At 60.3% G+C, this 16,097-nt stretch overlaps 1 long non-coding RNA gene across 1 annotated transcript; it reads left to right on the top strand.

Moving 5' to 3' along the window:
- The first annotated feature begins 12,549 nt into the window (after positions 1–12,549).
- LOC106018292 (uncharacterized) lies at positions 12,550–15,678 on the top strand. The gene is made up of 2 exons (XR_001192305.5): positions 12,550–12,873; positions 15,130–15,678. It is a non-coding gene; the product is annotated as an uncharacterized lncRNA (long non-coding RNA).
- The last annotated feature ends 419 nt before the right edge of the window (positions 15,679–16,097 follow it).

The following is a 16,097-nucleotide window of genomic DNA, read 5'->3' as shown; positions in this document are numbered from 1 at the left end:
CTTTTGCAGTACCAAGGGAAGGGACGTTATGCCTGCCCCCGCTGCAGCCTGGGCTTCTTCCCCAGGAAGCCTCCGTTTATGCAGCCCTGCTATTAAATATTTAGGATAAACATTTCCATGAACGATAAGGCTGCGGCATCCAAGGTAAATAAATTGCCTACCAAAGAGCCACTGTGACAGCAGGAATTTGTCTTCAGCTTGGCAGGAGAGAGATGCCAAGCTGGCGTTTCTGCAGACTGTGCCCACCTAACAGGGATGGAGGGTCTCCAGCAAGGCTCCTGGGGGGGCACAGGGGGTGTGTGTGTGCTGGGTGACCCTGGCTGGGGACACGGGAGCTTGCAGCACTCCCTGATACACATCAGCTGGGGGTGCAGAGCCCCTGGGGGTCCTGCAAAGCTGGGGGGCAGTTGGCACTGATGCAGCCCCCGGTCCCTGTTTCTGCATGCTCCAGCTTTGGCTTTTTGTCGAAGCATTTCCTCCTGCAGGGCTTGAGGAGGAACCCTGCCTGCCCATCGCCTGCTGCTCCGTGCCCGGCTCCAGCAGCACGCCCAGGTCTGCCGAGGAGCCTGGAGATATTTAGCGAGCTTGGCAGGTGCCCGGCTCCCTCTGGGCTTACTTTTCTCCTCGCTTCCCATCGATATTTCCCAGCCAAAACATCCTCCTCCCCGGGGGAGCCTCGCAAAGATCCTTATCGATCCGCGGGCCTCGCTGCGAGGGGGAGGAATGTGCGGGTGGGTGGCGAGGGACGAGCTGTACAGTGGGGACGGTGCCAGGACGCGAGGCTGCTGGGGAAGGAAGAGAGTGCCTGGAAAGCACAGCTCACCGCGGGGCCCTGGGCTGCAGGCAGAGAGCTGCTCGCTCTGGGGCATTCAGAGAAATCCTGCCTTCGAGTGGGGAAAAAAAACCATGAGGCTGTGCTGCCCCAAAGGAGGTGAATCCCCAGTAAAGCAGGGAGAGGTTTGGTGCGCCCTGAGCCTCTGCGGGATTTAACGGAGCTGGCAGCACCTCTCTGTCCCAGGAAAGCAGCGCAATTGCAGCTTGCAGCAGGGCAGGGAGGCTGGAGAGGGGCTCGTGGATGTGTGTGGGGTTGGGGCAGGGGATGACCCTGCCGGGAGGGCTCTGCTCCTGCTGCCGGGGGGAGCGGTGTGCGGGGTGGTGGCAGCCAGAAAACAGCTGCTGCTCGGCGCCCGGCTGGTGTCAACCAGCGTCACATCGCTGGCAGCTCGAGGTGTCCCGGTGGCCAACAGCTCGGAGGCTTTTGCAGGGCTTGGATGTTGTTCTGGAAAAGCAAAACATCCGTGGCTGGGTCAGATAAGGGAAGCGGCCTCTCTGCCTTCTGCAGGGCAAAACGGGCACCACGCCGGGGGAGGCTTTCTGGGGGGGCTTCAGAGCCCTCATGCATGGGTAGGCTCTGGATGGCTCCGTTCCCCATGGTCACATCCCCCTTTCCCAGCCAAATCCAGTAAAAAAGGCCCGTTTGAGCTCATTTTTTCTGTTCCCCAGTCACAAGGACTTTCACCCAAGCTCATCCTGTCCAGCTTCAGTGTCCTCCGGGACTGGCTCAGGGAGGTGAAAAGTTGCCCTCTAAAGAAGCACACGCACCTTTTTCTTTAGTTAACCCCAAAATCTCATGTCCCAGGGGGCCAGGGACCCCCCAGCCACTGCTGGGGCTCTGCTGCGAGGTTTTTGGGGCTCTGGTGGGAGCTGGTGAGACCTCGGCACCACTGCTCACTGCAGCCCACTGCAAAGCTTCTGCAGCTCTCCTTGACTTTTGCGAAACCTTTTGGAAATCTCCTTCTATAAGCACCTCTTCCCTATCGCTGACCATTAAAAGAAAGCCCTGAATTGGTAACAGGAGCCAGCAGAGCTCCGTCCTGCTCGCCTGAAGCCCCTGGTCCCTATCATTGCCTCGTCTCAGCCGGCGCAGTTGCGCCGACGGCCACAGTCTGCATCTCGTCAGGGCCAGACAGATGCCTGGTTTGCTAAACCAAACTGATGTGAGCAGTGTCTATTTTGTTTGGGTTTGTTCCGGTTGTTTTGATCAAATCCTCTCGAGCTTTGCTTTTGGAACCACCGAATCTGGCCCCCGTTGGCCTTTATTTTTCAAACCCCGGGCTCGGAGCCGGGAGCGCTGCCTTCTCCACGGACCAGCGCGGTTTCGTCAGGCTGCTTCTGGCACAGGGAGCGAGCACTTCGCAGCCTAAAAGGAATTAAAACCACCCGAAGCTAAGGCCAGAGCTCCTTCTGCCCCGGTGAACACAGGGCTACGAACATGCCGTGCACACCCGAACCCAGCCGTGGCCATAAGCTGCTTCAGAGCCTTTTTACCCTTTTTACCCATGGAAATGTTATTTCTGCCTCTTCCACGTTTCCAAGAAGCTGCAGCTCTGCTCTGTGCTCCCACCCTTGCAGGTTTTTTTGGGTCCTGGTCCCCATGGGCTGGCTGTCCCACTGGGCTCTATGTGGGGCTCTCACCTCGCAGCAGCCGGGGGGTTCCTGGGGTCTCCTCCTGGGTTTTGTCCCAAAAAGCCAATTCCCGGAGGGTGAAGGTCCCTGCTGCTGGCCTGAGGGACTCCAGCCACAGGAGTCCAAGCAGGGGGACCTCAACCCTCAGCATCTTCCAGCCTTGCTTGGGAAAAGGGGGTGGAAATGAGTGGGGCTCCGCGGTGGCCATCATCCGGAGCTGCTGCATTGCACCAGGCCTCCCGACAGGGCTCGTGCTCCAAATTCTGGAGCTGAGGAGCCCTGGAGCCACTCTCCAGAGGCCCCCAGGTTTGTGTGGCCTTTCTGGGTGTTTGCAACCAAACCTCCTCTCCCTCACCTCCCCGTCCTCCCACCCAGAGCCGATCCTTGCAGTGGGGTTTGCCTCTCCCATGCCCGGAGGAGCAGCCCCAAACCTTCCCCAGGGGCTGCCACCTCCGTGGAACCTCCAAAAACCAGCCCCAGCTGGATGCCCCCCCCCTTGCTTTCTGAGGACGCCGGCAGCACCGGCAGGTAAAGAGCAGGAAAAGGAGAAACGGGGCAGTGGGGAAATCCTGGGGGGAGCAGCAGCAGCTCCCGGGGGGACTCAGCCTTGGCTGAACCCTGCGCAGGGAACGCACTCAACATCTGGTGACCGCCTGCAGCTGCTGCAGTCTCCTCCCCAAAAATTCAAGGGTCAGCAGGGAAGCCTCCCTCGACCTCCCGTCTCACCCCGGCCTCCCTCTTCCTTTTTTTTTTTTCTTTCTTTTTTTTAATTTCCCCCCCCCTTTCCTCTTTTAGCAAGACTTTCTGCAACCCAAACAACATTCTTGAACCGGGATTTGAGGCGGCGGGGAGGGAATCGGTCACTCGGAGACAGCGCGAGGGCGGCGAGAGCCCCAGGGCTCCTCTGGAAACTCTGAGTCGGGCGCGGGCGCTGCTCTCACCGCGGCTCCCAGCTCCCGTGTGTCAGCATGGGCTGACCCCCCCGGGGCTCTGGGCTCACCCGGTTTCCACGGGAGGTGCTGCAAAGCTTCCCTTGCACCACGATGTAAAGGCTCACCCAGGGCTCTCCTGGCTGCAAACGGGCTGAGAGGTGTCTCTGCAGCACCCGCACGTGGCTCTGGTTTGCCCCCAAAGTCTTTAATGGGGAAGAGGGGCAGCGAAACCCAAATTGTCCCTTTTACCCACACACACAGCCCCGTTCTGCTCCCAGCCACCGACTTCTCAGGGCCGCCGGCGCTGGGAAATGATGGTTTAGCTGGGGAAAGCTCTGCACTTCCCACCCTAATTACAGGCTGCCTTCGGGGCCCCGCAGCCCGATGTAATGCCTGCCTGCCTCTTGGGGTCCGGGGGTTATTAGAGGGTGGATGGCGTCCTCCCAGTGCCTTGGGTTCAGGAATGTCCCCGCAGCTCCCAGTCCTACCAGTAGGCAATAAATGGTCTCGGGACATCTGCCCGCATGCTGTGATCCCCTCCCCTGCAGCCCCCGTGTGCCGGATTCCTTAAAAACCCATCGACGGGCTCCTCGCGGCGCGGATTTACCAGCACAAAGAGGGTCAGGGCTTATTACAACCACTGTAAAATGCGTTTGAAAAGGTTAAGTGCCTAATTTAGAACAGAGCTGGAAACTCTGAAGCGTTTCCTCCTCCCGTCGCTCCCTCTCCTGTCCCTGGACGGCTGCTTTACGCTGAGAACATCCCCGTGGCCAAGGGAGGCTCGTTCGGAGCACGCAGCGAGGCACCTTTGGGAGCCTGCAGGTTTTGGCAGAGCAGCCAGGAGAGCAGCTAGCAGGGGGCTAGCCGAGCGCAAAGCCACCGTGGAGGACAGGCCACGCACCCCCAGCAGGTGTCCCAGGCTCTGGTGCCGCGATTTAGGGTCCGTGGTGCAGCAATTTTGGGCTCGTAGATGCCACGAGGCACCGGGGAGAGACCCAGCAGGGTGCTGCCACCCTCCTGGCCCCGTCCGTGGCACCGGGGTACCCCGACCCGCAGCAAGGATCTGTCCCTGCTCCCGGGGAAGGGGGTACCCAAAAACAGAGCCCCCCCTGCTCGGCCACTGCAGGACGAAGCGGCACCGCTGGGCTGTGGCAGCAGCGCCCAGCCCCTTGCTGGAGCAATAGGGAGGGAGAAGGGGATGGAGGACATTTGGGGCCGGGGATTGCTCTGCGTTTGGAGGCTGAGCAAGGTGCCAGCCTCCTCTCCCCTTCCCTCCCTGCCGTGGCATCGAGGGAGCTCCGAAAGCCGCCAGGTGCTGGCTGCGGCCGTGCAAGGAGCAGAAGGAAAAAACGCGGCGTTTCCTTGCTCAGAGCCCTCGATTCATGTCATCAAAGGCCCTTTGAGCGCCTGGCTCCTCTCAGCAGCCTCCCGGCTCTCCTGAACAAACAGCAGATGGGAACAGGTTCCCTCCAGCCCCTTGGTTGAGGCTCCTGAATGGGGAAGATCTCGCAGCCAAGCAGGGAGCCTCGGAGCTCTCCTGCAGGGTGCTGAGCCCCAGGGTCCCTTCTCTGCCTGTCCCCAGCCCCGTCCCTTGGTGCCGGCCTCTTCTGTCCCCAAACAGAGCGCCCGGTGCCCAAACGTCCCCACAAACAAGGCTGACGACGCGCCTGGAGCCAAATATAAACCGGTGTGAGATTAATAAATTATAAGCAGCAACCCGAGCTGCACCAGGGAGCACACAAGGAGGGGGCCCTGCGCACGCAGCCCTGGGTCCCTCCTTCCTTGCGCTGCCCTCAGACGATGCCAACGCCGCTAAAATGTGCAGGGCCCCCCCAGCTGGATGCCCCCGTCAGTGAAACGCAGCCAGCTCTGGGGTGATGGGGGGGGAGATGGAAGGGTCTGGTCCTGTGCCCCCCACCCGCAGCCCCATGATGGGCACCCAAACCTTTGCCAGAGCCTTCGTGTGGCTCCCCCCCGTCTCCGTGTGACCCCCCTCGGTTCAGGGAGGTCACGGCACCGATCTCCCCTCCCTCACGGCGCGCGGGCTGTTTTTCTCTCTAAAGCATCTGAAATATGAACAAAAAAAAAAAAAAAAAAAAAAAAAGCAAAACATCAGCTGCCTGGGAAACCCATTAGCCTCCCCGCCTGCTCCTGCCACCTGGCTCCCCGCGCTAGCAAACAAAAAGCAAAAAGCAGCACCGAGAGCCTCGGCCGAGCCCTGCCAGGGGCCGCGAACCTCTGCCCTCCCTGCCCTGGCACTCGGGGCTTCTTCCGAGCTGCAAGCACTCTTCCCCGTGCAGGGAAGGCATGTGTTTCTTTCTTTTTCTTTCTTTTTCTTTTTTTTTTTTAAAAAAAAAGGCTTTGGAGATAAACAGGAGCAAGAAGCAGGGCGTGGGCGTTCTTTGCTTTCGCTCCTGTGCTGCGCCGCTCAGGGGGAACTCGGGGTGCTGGAGATAAAAGGAGCAGCGGCGGGGACGTGGCACCGAGGGGACAGCATCGACCTTGGGGTTTGGGGCAGGGATGCCCCCAGCCCTCTCTGTGCTGTGGGGCACGTTGCTGGTGCCCTGTCTGTTGTCCGTCCGTCCATCCATCCACAAGGATGGCGAGCGCTGGAGGTGGATGTGGGGCACCAGCAGTGCCGACCCCAATCCTACAAAGCGGCTGCCGAGGGGGGGGCTACAGAGGGGGGTGACGGGGCCCCGTGGGCGGGTGCAGCTGGGACGGGGGTGGGACGGGTGCTGCCGAGCTGTGTCAGGCCGGCAGCAATAATTAGCCGTGATCAAAGCGGCTCCTTCTTGGCAGCGCTCAGGCTGCCGGCGCGCAGCACACAACGCCCGCTGCTGCCTGGGGATGAGCAGGGGCTGGTGTCTGCTGGGGCTGAGCCCCTCCTGAGGTTCCCAGAACCTTTGGGGTGATTATTTGGGGGGGATCTGGAGCCTCCACGTGGGTAGAGATGTGTGTGTGGCTGGCGTGCTGGGCATGGGGAATCCGCTCCTAACCACCAGGCAGTGCCTGGTGCTCCGTCTCCATCATCTCCATCCGAGCTCAGGTGGATAAGGAGGAAGAAATGGGAGCCCCTCAGAGACCCCTGAGCCCCAGCACGTCCCCGCCACGTGCTGGCACCTGGGGCTGTCCCAGCAGCGTGTCCCTGCCCGCTGCCAACCCTAACCCTAGTGCCCGACCCCTGCCCTCCTCGGGGGGTGTTTGCAGCGGGAGGCGTGGACGAGCGGTGCCCCGGCTGCGCTGCCTGTGGTTTGGTAAATTCTTGCTTTGTTTTCCTTTGGTTTCCGCTGGCCCTCTCCGAGGACAGTGTGTGCGGGCTGATCAGAGCCGGGCTGGCCGCCAGCTCCTCCGCGGAGGCACCAGCGGCTTCTCCCCCTGCCCCAGGCTCCCTGTTAGCGCTGGGAGAAGCCTTTCCGAGGAGCCAGCTCCTCTCCCCTGCTGCTGCTGGCTGCTTTGGGGGGGGGTGCGAAATGCCCCCAATGCTCCTCTCCTCTGTCGCCACAGAAATGAAGACAAAACCATGTCAAAACCCTGCCCCGTGCTGCTGGCCTCATCCAAAAAGCCCCACCATCCCCAAACGGCTCCCAGCCACCACCACGCTTGCCCCCGACCCCCTCCAGTTGCTGCCTCCACCTCGGTTTTGTCCCCTACCTGCTTGGGGCCCCCGTTTTTTTTTTGTTTTTTTTTTTTTTTTTCCTCCCCCTTCCTCCTTCCCCGTCCATCCCTTTGCGATTGTGCAACGAGGCGCATTGTGTTTGCAAAGCCCCGGGACCTCTCCCTGGCTCTGGGCTCCGTTTTGTTTCTGCCTTCAAAGAGAGAAAAAGGAATCGCTGCCGAGCTGAGCCCGGCGCCCGGCCCCTGCTGCTGCCGGACCACGCAGCGGGATCGCCTATGGGGGACGTTTGGTGCCTCTGGCACCATATGCAAGCAGCCATCCTCTCCCAAAACACGGCCGTCACAGCAGCAGGGTGGCCGAGCACTGCACCGTGTCACCCCCAGGGACATGAAAACGCTGGAGGAGCCCCCGTGTTTCCCCGGGATGGGCCAGCCTGGCTGCAGCTCAGCCCCGGCGCGGTGTTTGCTGCCCACCTCCGGGCAGCCCCAGCCTCTGAGAGAGAGGAGGAGAGGAAAGGGCTGCCCAAAACGGGGCCAAAATAAAGAAGGGGTGGAGAGATAGGTGGGCTATCAGCCCCCAAGGGTAACCGTGGGGAAAACGGCTCCTCCTGTAAGGATTTCCTTCCTTTATTTTCTTTTTGGAGATGGCTCCAGCTCTCCTCGCCGACAGCCAGCTCCTTCCCGGCCAGCAGCGCCGCGCTGGAGGGAGGGGTTGGCTGCCTGCGTTTCTCTCCCTTTTTTCCCTGCAAGAGCGCGATGCTGATGTGTAAGCCCTGGGTCTCTTTGGCTCCCCAGGTCCTCCATGGCTGCAGCAGCGGCTGCGGGGAGGAGGCAGCCAGCGAGCCGCTCCTATAGATGCCGCTCCAGGCTCCTGCACATACATTTCCGCGGCCTCCTGCCCGTGCCGGAGCAGGAACGTGCGTCTCCGAAGCTGCACGGGGATTAATGGGCTGTAAGGAACAGGGCAGCTCTGCGTGCCGTCCCCGTCCCAGCCAGCGGCGCTGTGCGGCCCCGAGCCGGCTCCGCTCCAGCGGCTCCTCCGAAACATCCTGGCCGGGAGCGGTTTTACAACCAGCCTTCATTTCCAGGGAGCCTGACCTCCTCATTAATAAATCAGCTGTGTTATTGAACGCCTGAATAATGCACGATCGCACCCAGCCCCGCGCTAAGCTGCGTGTAAAAATTAATTAATCCTCTCCCGTAACACCCTCGAGGGCTGGTGATGAATGGCTGCGCGCTGCTGCTAGCGGTACCCAGCGCCTGCAGCACCTCCTGGTAACAGCTCCGGGCACCCTGCTTGCCCCAGGAGGGGGGGTTCCCCACTGCCCTGGCAGCCCTCCAGGAATTCTTTCGGATGCTTTTTTCTCTGGGTGTTTTCAAGGGGAAAATCCCCTTTTGTTACGGAGCCGCTGGAGGAAACCCCAGCAGCATCCCTCTCCTCGAGCATTTGCTCCGGGAAATAACACCGTGGGCTTCTCTCTTTCCCTGACCTTTTCCTGCGGTGGCTGTTAATAATGTGAAATCCTAAGTAAATGTCTCCATCCCGGTGCGCTTCGCAGGAAACCGGCAGCAAACACCGGCCTTGCTGGTGCAATCTCCTGGAGACCCCCAGGTGGGAATCAGACCCCGGGGTGGCCTCGATCCTTCCCCCAGCAGTGCCACGGGAGGGGAGGGGACACGTTGTTAATATGACACGGGGAAAGCTCTGCTCCCCCCCCTCTGCACGCAGCGTTTTAGCAAATGTGCTGAAAAATGAGCACGTTTCCTTACAGCTTCACACGCAGGGATGTTACCCTTGGCTCCACGCAAGGGGCCGGGCGCCCTGGGACTGAAGGAGCTTTTGTTGGGGAAATGTTTGCAGGAGCCGGTTGAAAACTCCTTCAAGGTCTCTCCTCCTGCCTCCTTCTCCCAGCCTTTCCCAGTGATCCTGGGGGCTTCCAGCTGTGCCCCCCAGCTGCAGACTCCTTCGCTGGGGCAGCTCCTTGGGCCCCAGCCCCTGCTTTCCTCTGCTCCCTGCAGGCTGCAGAGCCCTGGGCTCTGCCCTTGTCTTGTCTTCTCTTCACTTCGTTTCACTTCTCTTTGCTTCTCTTCACTTCTTCACTTTGCTTCCCTTCCCTTCCCAAACCCTCCCCATTAAATGTTTCCGAGCAAGGTTGTCCTGAAGCATCTGCAGCTTCAGAAATCCCCTGCAGGTTGCCCCTGAGGAGCATTTCAAAGGGTTGAACTGCTCTGATACTGCCCCCGTGCCACCATCAGGAGCTGCCAAAGCTCCAAGGAGGCTCTGGGCACGGGGACAACGTGACCCCAAATGCCACCGTCCCCAGAGGGCTACGAAATGCCAGGTCAGGGCCACCAGACCTCCCAGCTCCCTGTGCATGGCTCGAGTCCTGGGTGCGGCTCTGCAGACAACCAGGACGGGGCTGGAAGGAGCCCAGGGTGGAAACATGGCTTGTTTGCGTCCGTAGCTGCGGCTGGTTCCTCCGATGGCCAAGAGCTGCGTCAGGAGGGGTTTGACTTCATATGTCAGGACAGTGTCTGCTGGAAGGAAACCGGGGGCGGCTGGGCGGGCGAGCTGCGATGGGGACACCCCGGGGGAGACAGAGGGCACTCGGCCAGGGCACGGCTTCGGGAGAAACCCTGGGGTCAGGAGCTCTGGCTTCTGTCGGGGATGCTCGGTCCTGGGGCTCAGCACGCAGCCAGGATAGATGCCGGCCCTAAAGCTGCTGCTCTGGTCCCTGCTGGCCATGGGGACAATGTCCAGGATGGTGGCCACCCTTTTCTATGTGGTTGGTGGCCCGAGGAGCCCTGGGCTGGGCTGTGTGGCTGTCAGGCACGGCGCTGCTGCGAGGGATGCTCCTGGGGGCAGGAGGACGGGAGCTCCCCAGGGCACCCTCCAGCTGTGCGCTGCGTTGTGATTTAACCAGGGCTGTGCTGGGAGACCACGGAGCTGCTCCCAGAGGCATCTCCAGGGCTTTCCGTGGCCTCTTCCCCTGCACGGCCACCATCTTCCTCCCCCAAGCCCTTCCCTCGCTCTTTAAGTGTCTCACTTAATCAACGCAAGCGAGCCGGGAGCCGGGAGCGCTCTCCGATCCCCGTGCAAATCCCCATAAAGCACAGCTGGCGAACCTCAAACCCAGCCTTTGGCTGGTTTTCTTTGCAGGTTTACAGGACCGTGAGCTCCTCACCTCCCAGGGCAGGCTGAACCATGCCGGTTGGGGTGTCCGTTTGTCTGTGGGGTGCCCTCAGTCCTACACACCATATCCCAGCACGGGGGTCCCAGCACAGCTCCATCGGAAGGCACAATTCAGGGTTGGAAAATCATCAGCGCTTTTCCTTCTGGGCTGTCCCCATAGCGGCCCAGATTTACCCTCGTTGGCGTCCCCGCTGATGTCCTCAGCATCACGGGGAGCCTCCAGGCTGCGTGGTTCCTTCCCTGCTCTGCTCCTGGAGCCCCAGCACACAGCTGGCCAGGTTTAAACCCCCCTGGGTGAATCCGGATTCATTTCCAGCCCCGTATGGAACCAGCTCAACACGGCTGCCACATTTGCAAAGTGGTTTGCGCTGTGGCATCGGTGATTCCCCTTGAGGACGACAGATGGATCTCTCTCTGTGTCCCTCCACCACTCATCCAGACACCCCCAAAGCCCCCCGAGCTCCACACCTGGGTGATGCCCGAGCAGATGATGGAGACGGGCAGAGGAAGGAGCCTCTTCCCCCACTGTAGGAGAACCCAGGGGGCCGTGGGGAGCTGGGTGGGCAGCAGGGCTGCGGGGCCGGGGAGGCAACGAGGGGCTGGGGCCGAGGTCGCTGCGGCCGGGCTGCATGCAGCGATGCCTGCTGGCAGGGGCCAGGCTGCTGGCGAGACGCAGCTGGATGGCTCGACATTTTTCCAGGCCTGTGTCTCAGTTTCTCTTTATTTTACGTGTTTTTATTTCCTATTAAAAGCCCGCTGTCTCATTTCCTCCACGAAAAACAAGGCTCTTTCAGCGAGATGAATTCCTCCGGCTTCAGCAAAGCCCCAAAGCCTGCGCTGAAAAACAAACAGGGAGCACGGGTCGTGGCTGCCTTCGCCCCGTGCTCCCCTTGCCCCTCGCCTCCCCCCCGCTATTTCTGCAGCCAGGCTCCGAGCAGCGATGCTGAATCACATTGAGCCCCTCTCCTCCCAGAAAATGTCCCCATCCCTTGTTTTGGTAGCGCTAAAGGAGGAAGAAGTGGTGACACTCTTTCCCAAGCAGCTGCATCCCCTGGCTGCTTTGGGAAGATGCTGGGGATATCAGCAAAGAGCCCGGATCCCCCTCGGTGTTGGCTTTGGCCGCGGTTTCTCAGCCCTCCACCCGCAGGAGAGCAAATCCTCGGAGAGCTCCCGGGCTGCAGGAGCTGCTCCCAGAGCATCTGCCTCCGCTGGAGCAGCGGCGCGGATGCCTTCGAGATGAAAACACTTCCTCTGCCGCTCCACCTCCACCTGACATTTGGGAAAGCAGAGCCGCAGCTCCCTCGAGCTTTCCAGCTCTCCTAATTGGAGTCATTACGCACGCTGCTAATCACGCAGAAAGGCATGCAAGGGCGCGGGGCGGCAGCGCTGCTTCCAGGAGGGAGCGTGCGGAGGAGCCACCCTGCTGCTGTCCGGGGGATGGGGGCATTTATCCTGCCCGGGGAGCGCTGCCGGTGGCTCTGGTGGCACCCGGGGCCACGTCCCCCGTGGGAGAGGCCTCCAAGTGAGGTGGGGACACTTTGTGCAGCCCACCCCGTGCCACAAACGGGGGCAACCCACGAGGGTTGGGTTTGGGGATGTTGACCCCCACCCCGTGCCCAGCTCCTCGCCCAGCCCCGGGGCTGCAGATTGGCACCGTTTGGGGGGTTTTCTTTAATTTCTGGCCGTGCTGAGATTAAACCAGCAGAAGGCAGACTTTCTGGATGGCGCTGCTGCAGCAGGAACATTTGGGGGGTGATGCTACCCAAGGGTGGCTGCTCTGCCCCCCAGTGCTGCCCATGCTTGGCTCTGGGCTGGATCCAACCCATCCCTCCCGGCACAGGCAGAGGAGGGCACGGCAGCTTCTGGGAAGGCTCCTGACGGCTGATTTTACAGCCTTGGCAGCTGGGCTCAGCCTTCCGTCCGCTTTGGCTTCAATCAAAATAAATGTGCAAAATTAAAGTATGGGAGCCGAACTCCCCCAGGCAGGGAGAAACAGAAAGATGTTGATTTCCCAGCCCTGAGCTGTGTATTCCTTATGAAACGCTTGCTGCTTGCCGGGCTGGAAGGGGCTGGCAGGGTTCTGTGGCCACGGCCGGCCAGCGACGGTGCACGCCAGGACAGGGCGAGTGCCCCCACCCCGGGGCTGCGAGCACCACCACGGGGCAGCTGCTTAAAAAAGAAGGGAAAAAAGGCGAAGGGAGAAACGAGCCGAGGCTGAGGCTCGATGCTTTGACAGCTTCGGGTTTCCTTTGGAGCAGGGGGAGGCCGAGGGCTGCGCAAACATGCCTGCCCCGGGGAGCCGGCTACGCGAGGCGCGATGCCGGGGTCAGGGAGGGGAGCAGCGGGCTGGAAAAAGCAGTGGGAGCTGCCAGCACGTCAGGCTGAGCTCTGACACTTCAAAGGAAAGGCACAGCGAGCCCCAGAGCTGGTGCTGCTGGCAAACACCCGGCCTCCGAGCACGTCCCGGGTCCTCCCAGGTGTGGGGCGAGCAGCAGCTGTAATTACTGAGCGCGAGTGATTGCGTTAGCTGGGGAGTTATCAAATGCCCCGAGCCGCTGGCAGCAGCTCTGTTCTGGATGGAGGAGTGAAGGTTTGCACCTCCAGCCAGTAATCACAGCCAGCTTTCCAGTCCTCACCCTTGGGGAGCAGCCGAGGCACGGGGAGGTGAGGAAGAGGAGGGTGAGGGTGCTGCGGGCTGCACCGGGTTGGGGCTGGGGTTGGGGTTCCCAGCTGTGGCCAGCAGATGTGTGGAGTTCACGGACTTGAATTTGCTGTGGAAATGTTTGTGGCTTCCTCTGAGGGTTTTCAGAGCTCTGCGAGTGAGGGAAGATGGAAAGCACAGGTCCAGTGGTGGCCCACCGGGACCCGCTGTGTTTACTGGGCTCTGGGAACGCTGTGGACGAGGGAGGAAATAGCACATGCACAAAACCCTCCGAGGATGCAGAACTGGGAGGATTTGCAAATACCAGAGAGATCAGAGAGGTTAGAAAAAAGCTGCAGGAAACACAAAAGCCCAGTTTGGAAAACGCAAAGCAAATCCATCTGGAGGGGAATAGGGGACGGCCGCAGTGCGTCGAGGATGCTGCTCTGGGGGGCAGCTCCTCTGCTTGGAGAGGTGCCTGCTCGAGTGCTCCCCTCTGCTAGGCAGGAGGAGCAGCCCCTCGAGCTGACCCAGTGCTGCCTTAGCCCATGGTGCCTGGTGCCACAATCCCCATCCGTAACCGCAGGGGCAAAGCGCAAGCCCAAAAATGCAAAATCCACGCATGGGAAATGCCTTCCCTGCAGCTGGGATGGAGCTGTGGGGGTGTTGGGGGGGATTTGAGGGGTGCCTGCTTCATCTCCATCCCTTCAGGCATCTCCTGGGGGAAGCAGGGCGGTGGGAGCACGGAGCTTTATTGCAACACGCAGGCTGAGGGAGGATTAGAAGCAGATTGATCGGGCCCTAAGAGCTGCGCCGTAAATTCCTTCCCCAAATGCTGCATGAGAGCAGAGAAACCCCGGTGTTCCCAGAGCTCCCTTGCTTATTAAACAACCTAATGAAGTGATTTGATTAAACGCAGGGAAGCCTTTCTGGCTGCCCCGGTGCTTTGTAGCACCCTGGGATTAGTGAAGCTGCTACTTGAGGGATGCAAGGCTTTAAGATGCCCCATTGCTCTGAGCTGCTCGGTCCCAGTTTTGCAAGGATTTGTTTCATGGACCCAATTTTTCTTTCGTGGTTGGTGTTTGTCGCTTGGGTGCAGGAGAAGGGGGGGTGCAAGAGCTTGGGGGACCCCGGTGTGTGCCCCGATGCTGAGCCAAGGCATGGGGGCTGCACAGCCGAGATCTCTGCCTCCCAGGGCTCGTAACTCGGGGGTTAAGTGACTTTGCAGAAAACCAGCTCCAGAGCCGGCAGCAGGGTTCCTCCTATAGGAACTCCACCGCTCCGAATTTCTCGACGCGACCGCAGGGCTGCGAGGGATGAACAGCCAGGGAGGAGCGAGGGAGATGAAAGGCAGCGGGGCGAGCGCTTGGCACCCATCGCTGCTCGGCACCCAACGGGGCTGGGAGCTGCTGCCAGGGGCTCCTCGGGGCCGTACGAATGCCGCTAATTAATAGCAACAGTAGTAAAGAGCTGGTAAGCTTGGGGGGGAGAAGAGGCTAGCCCAGGCTGTGGAGGGAGAGTGGGAAGGAGCAGCATGAGTAACAGACGTAAAAAGAGAGGAGGCAATGTGACCTCTGCAGATACACAAATTACTCAGCTCCTTCTGGCTGCATCAAAGATTTTTCTGACTCACCAGCCGGGGGATTTAACCCCTGGATCTCGGGCTGCGCTGGCAGCTCCTCGCCCATGCAGGAGGGTGGTGGGGTGCCAGGTGCCCCCCTCTGCTAGGAGGGGAAGGCTCTGGGGTCCCTGGGGTTTGGGGGGCTCGGTACGGAGCCCCACAAGAGGGATGGGGTGGAGGAATGGGGATGGAGAAGGTGCCTGCAGGGCTGCCCGAGAGCTGGCTGACAAATCCTGCGAGCACGCCTGGCTCTGCCCCTCTGCTCCCTGGAGCCAGCTGGTGCTGGACGAGCATCTGCAATGCCCTGGGGGGATTTGCCCTGGCAAATGGTCTGTGCAGAGCTCCAGAAAGTCTGGCTTTAGCCCAGCACCAGCTTTGCCATCCACCAGCTGATGGATGGTGGTGCTGGAGGGCTACAGACAGCCCTGTCCTATCCTGCTCCCACTCTCAAAGGGGTTAAACCCTCCTGGGCTTGGATGTTTCGGGGCAGTGGCTGGGGGCAGGAGCCCCTGCAGGGGGAATGCTGAGCGCAGCAGGCATTGGGGCTGTGCTGGGGGATGGCTGGGAGAAAAAGGGAGATGAAAGATGCTCAGCGAGGTGAAAAATCCAGCAGGGCTGTGATTTATTCCCTGTTTCCCTTCATCTCCTTTCCTCCCAGCTTTCAGTGTTGGTTCGCGAGGAGTTTATCTCGAAGCTTGTGCAACGACTGGAGCGGCTCCATGCCGAAACGGATTCGGAGCAGAGCAAAAACCACCAAGCCAGGAAAACAAACCTGGAGCTCGAGCAGAGCCCTGATGGATAACCCCAGCTCCCAGGACCTCTGGAGTTCATCTGCACCGAGCTGGGAGCTCACCACGACACATTTCATGATGAGACTCCCTGTACCGCCGGGGGAGGCAGGAGCCTCGTCGCGCCAGCCTCTCCCACTGCATTGCTGTGCCCTTTCCTCAGCCTCGGTGGCTCTCTGCTTGAAGGCAAAAAAGGGAGAGCAGCAGCTCGAGCTGGACAGGAGCGGGGTTTTCAGTTTCACTGGAACGGCTGCGCATTCTGCTTTTTTTTTTTTTCTTTTCCCACTCCAAAATAACAGACGAACGAAAATAAGAAGTTTCTCGTAAAACAGAACAGTTTGGGGGAGGAAAAAAAAAAAGCTCAATTGGACTTGAAGGAAACATTATTTTTTCAATACAATCAAAACACTTCAGTGCTATTTTTACTCCTCAGTGCAGCCTTCAGTGGGAAATGGAGACGCTGCAGGATGCTTCTGGGGATGAGATTCCACCTGGGGTGCTGCGTGCTGGAGGCTGCGGTGGCACCAGGCACCCGTCTGTGCTCGTTCCCTCGGTGCTGCTGCCTGGTTTTGAGGCAAAATATGGGGCTGAAGTAAGGGGACGGGGGCTGTAGGGTGACCCCTGATGCCTGTGCTTGCTTTGCTGCCAAAGCACCCTCAGCTCTGCCCCCTGAAACGGGGAGCACCGCAGTCGAAGGCAGAGCTCCTTCCCTGGGCTCCTTTAGGGTGGGAGATGCTGAGCCCCTAATTTTGGGTTTGGTGACGTCCTCACCTCCCCCTTGTGCTGCCCAGATGGCAGCTCCGTCCCTTTGCACAATGAGCTCTTTGCACAACTGGGC

Source organism: Anas platyrhynchos, chromosome 27, assembly GCF_047663525.1.
Source record: "Anas platyrhynchos isolate ZD024472 breed Pekin duck chromosome 27, IASCAAS_PekinDuck_T2T, whole genome shotgun sequence".
NCBI classification, from domain to species: Eukaryota; Metazoa; Chordata; class Aves; order Anseriformes; family Anatidae; genus Anas; species Anas platyrhynchos.
This window is presented reverse-complemented; position numbering and strand designations above follow the sequence as displayed.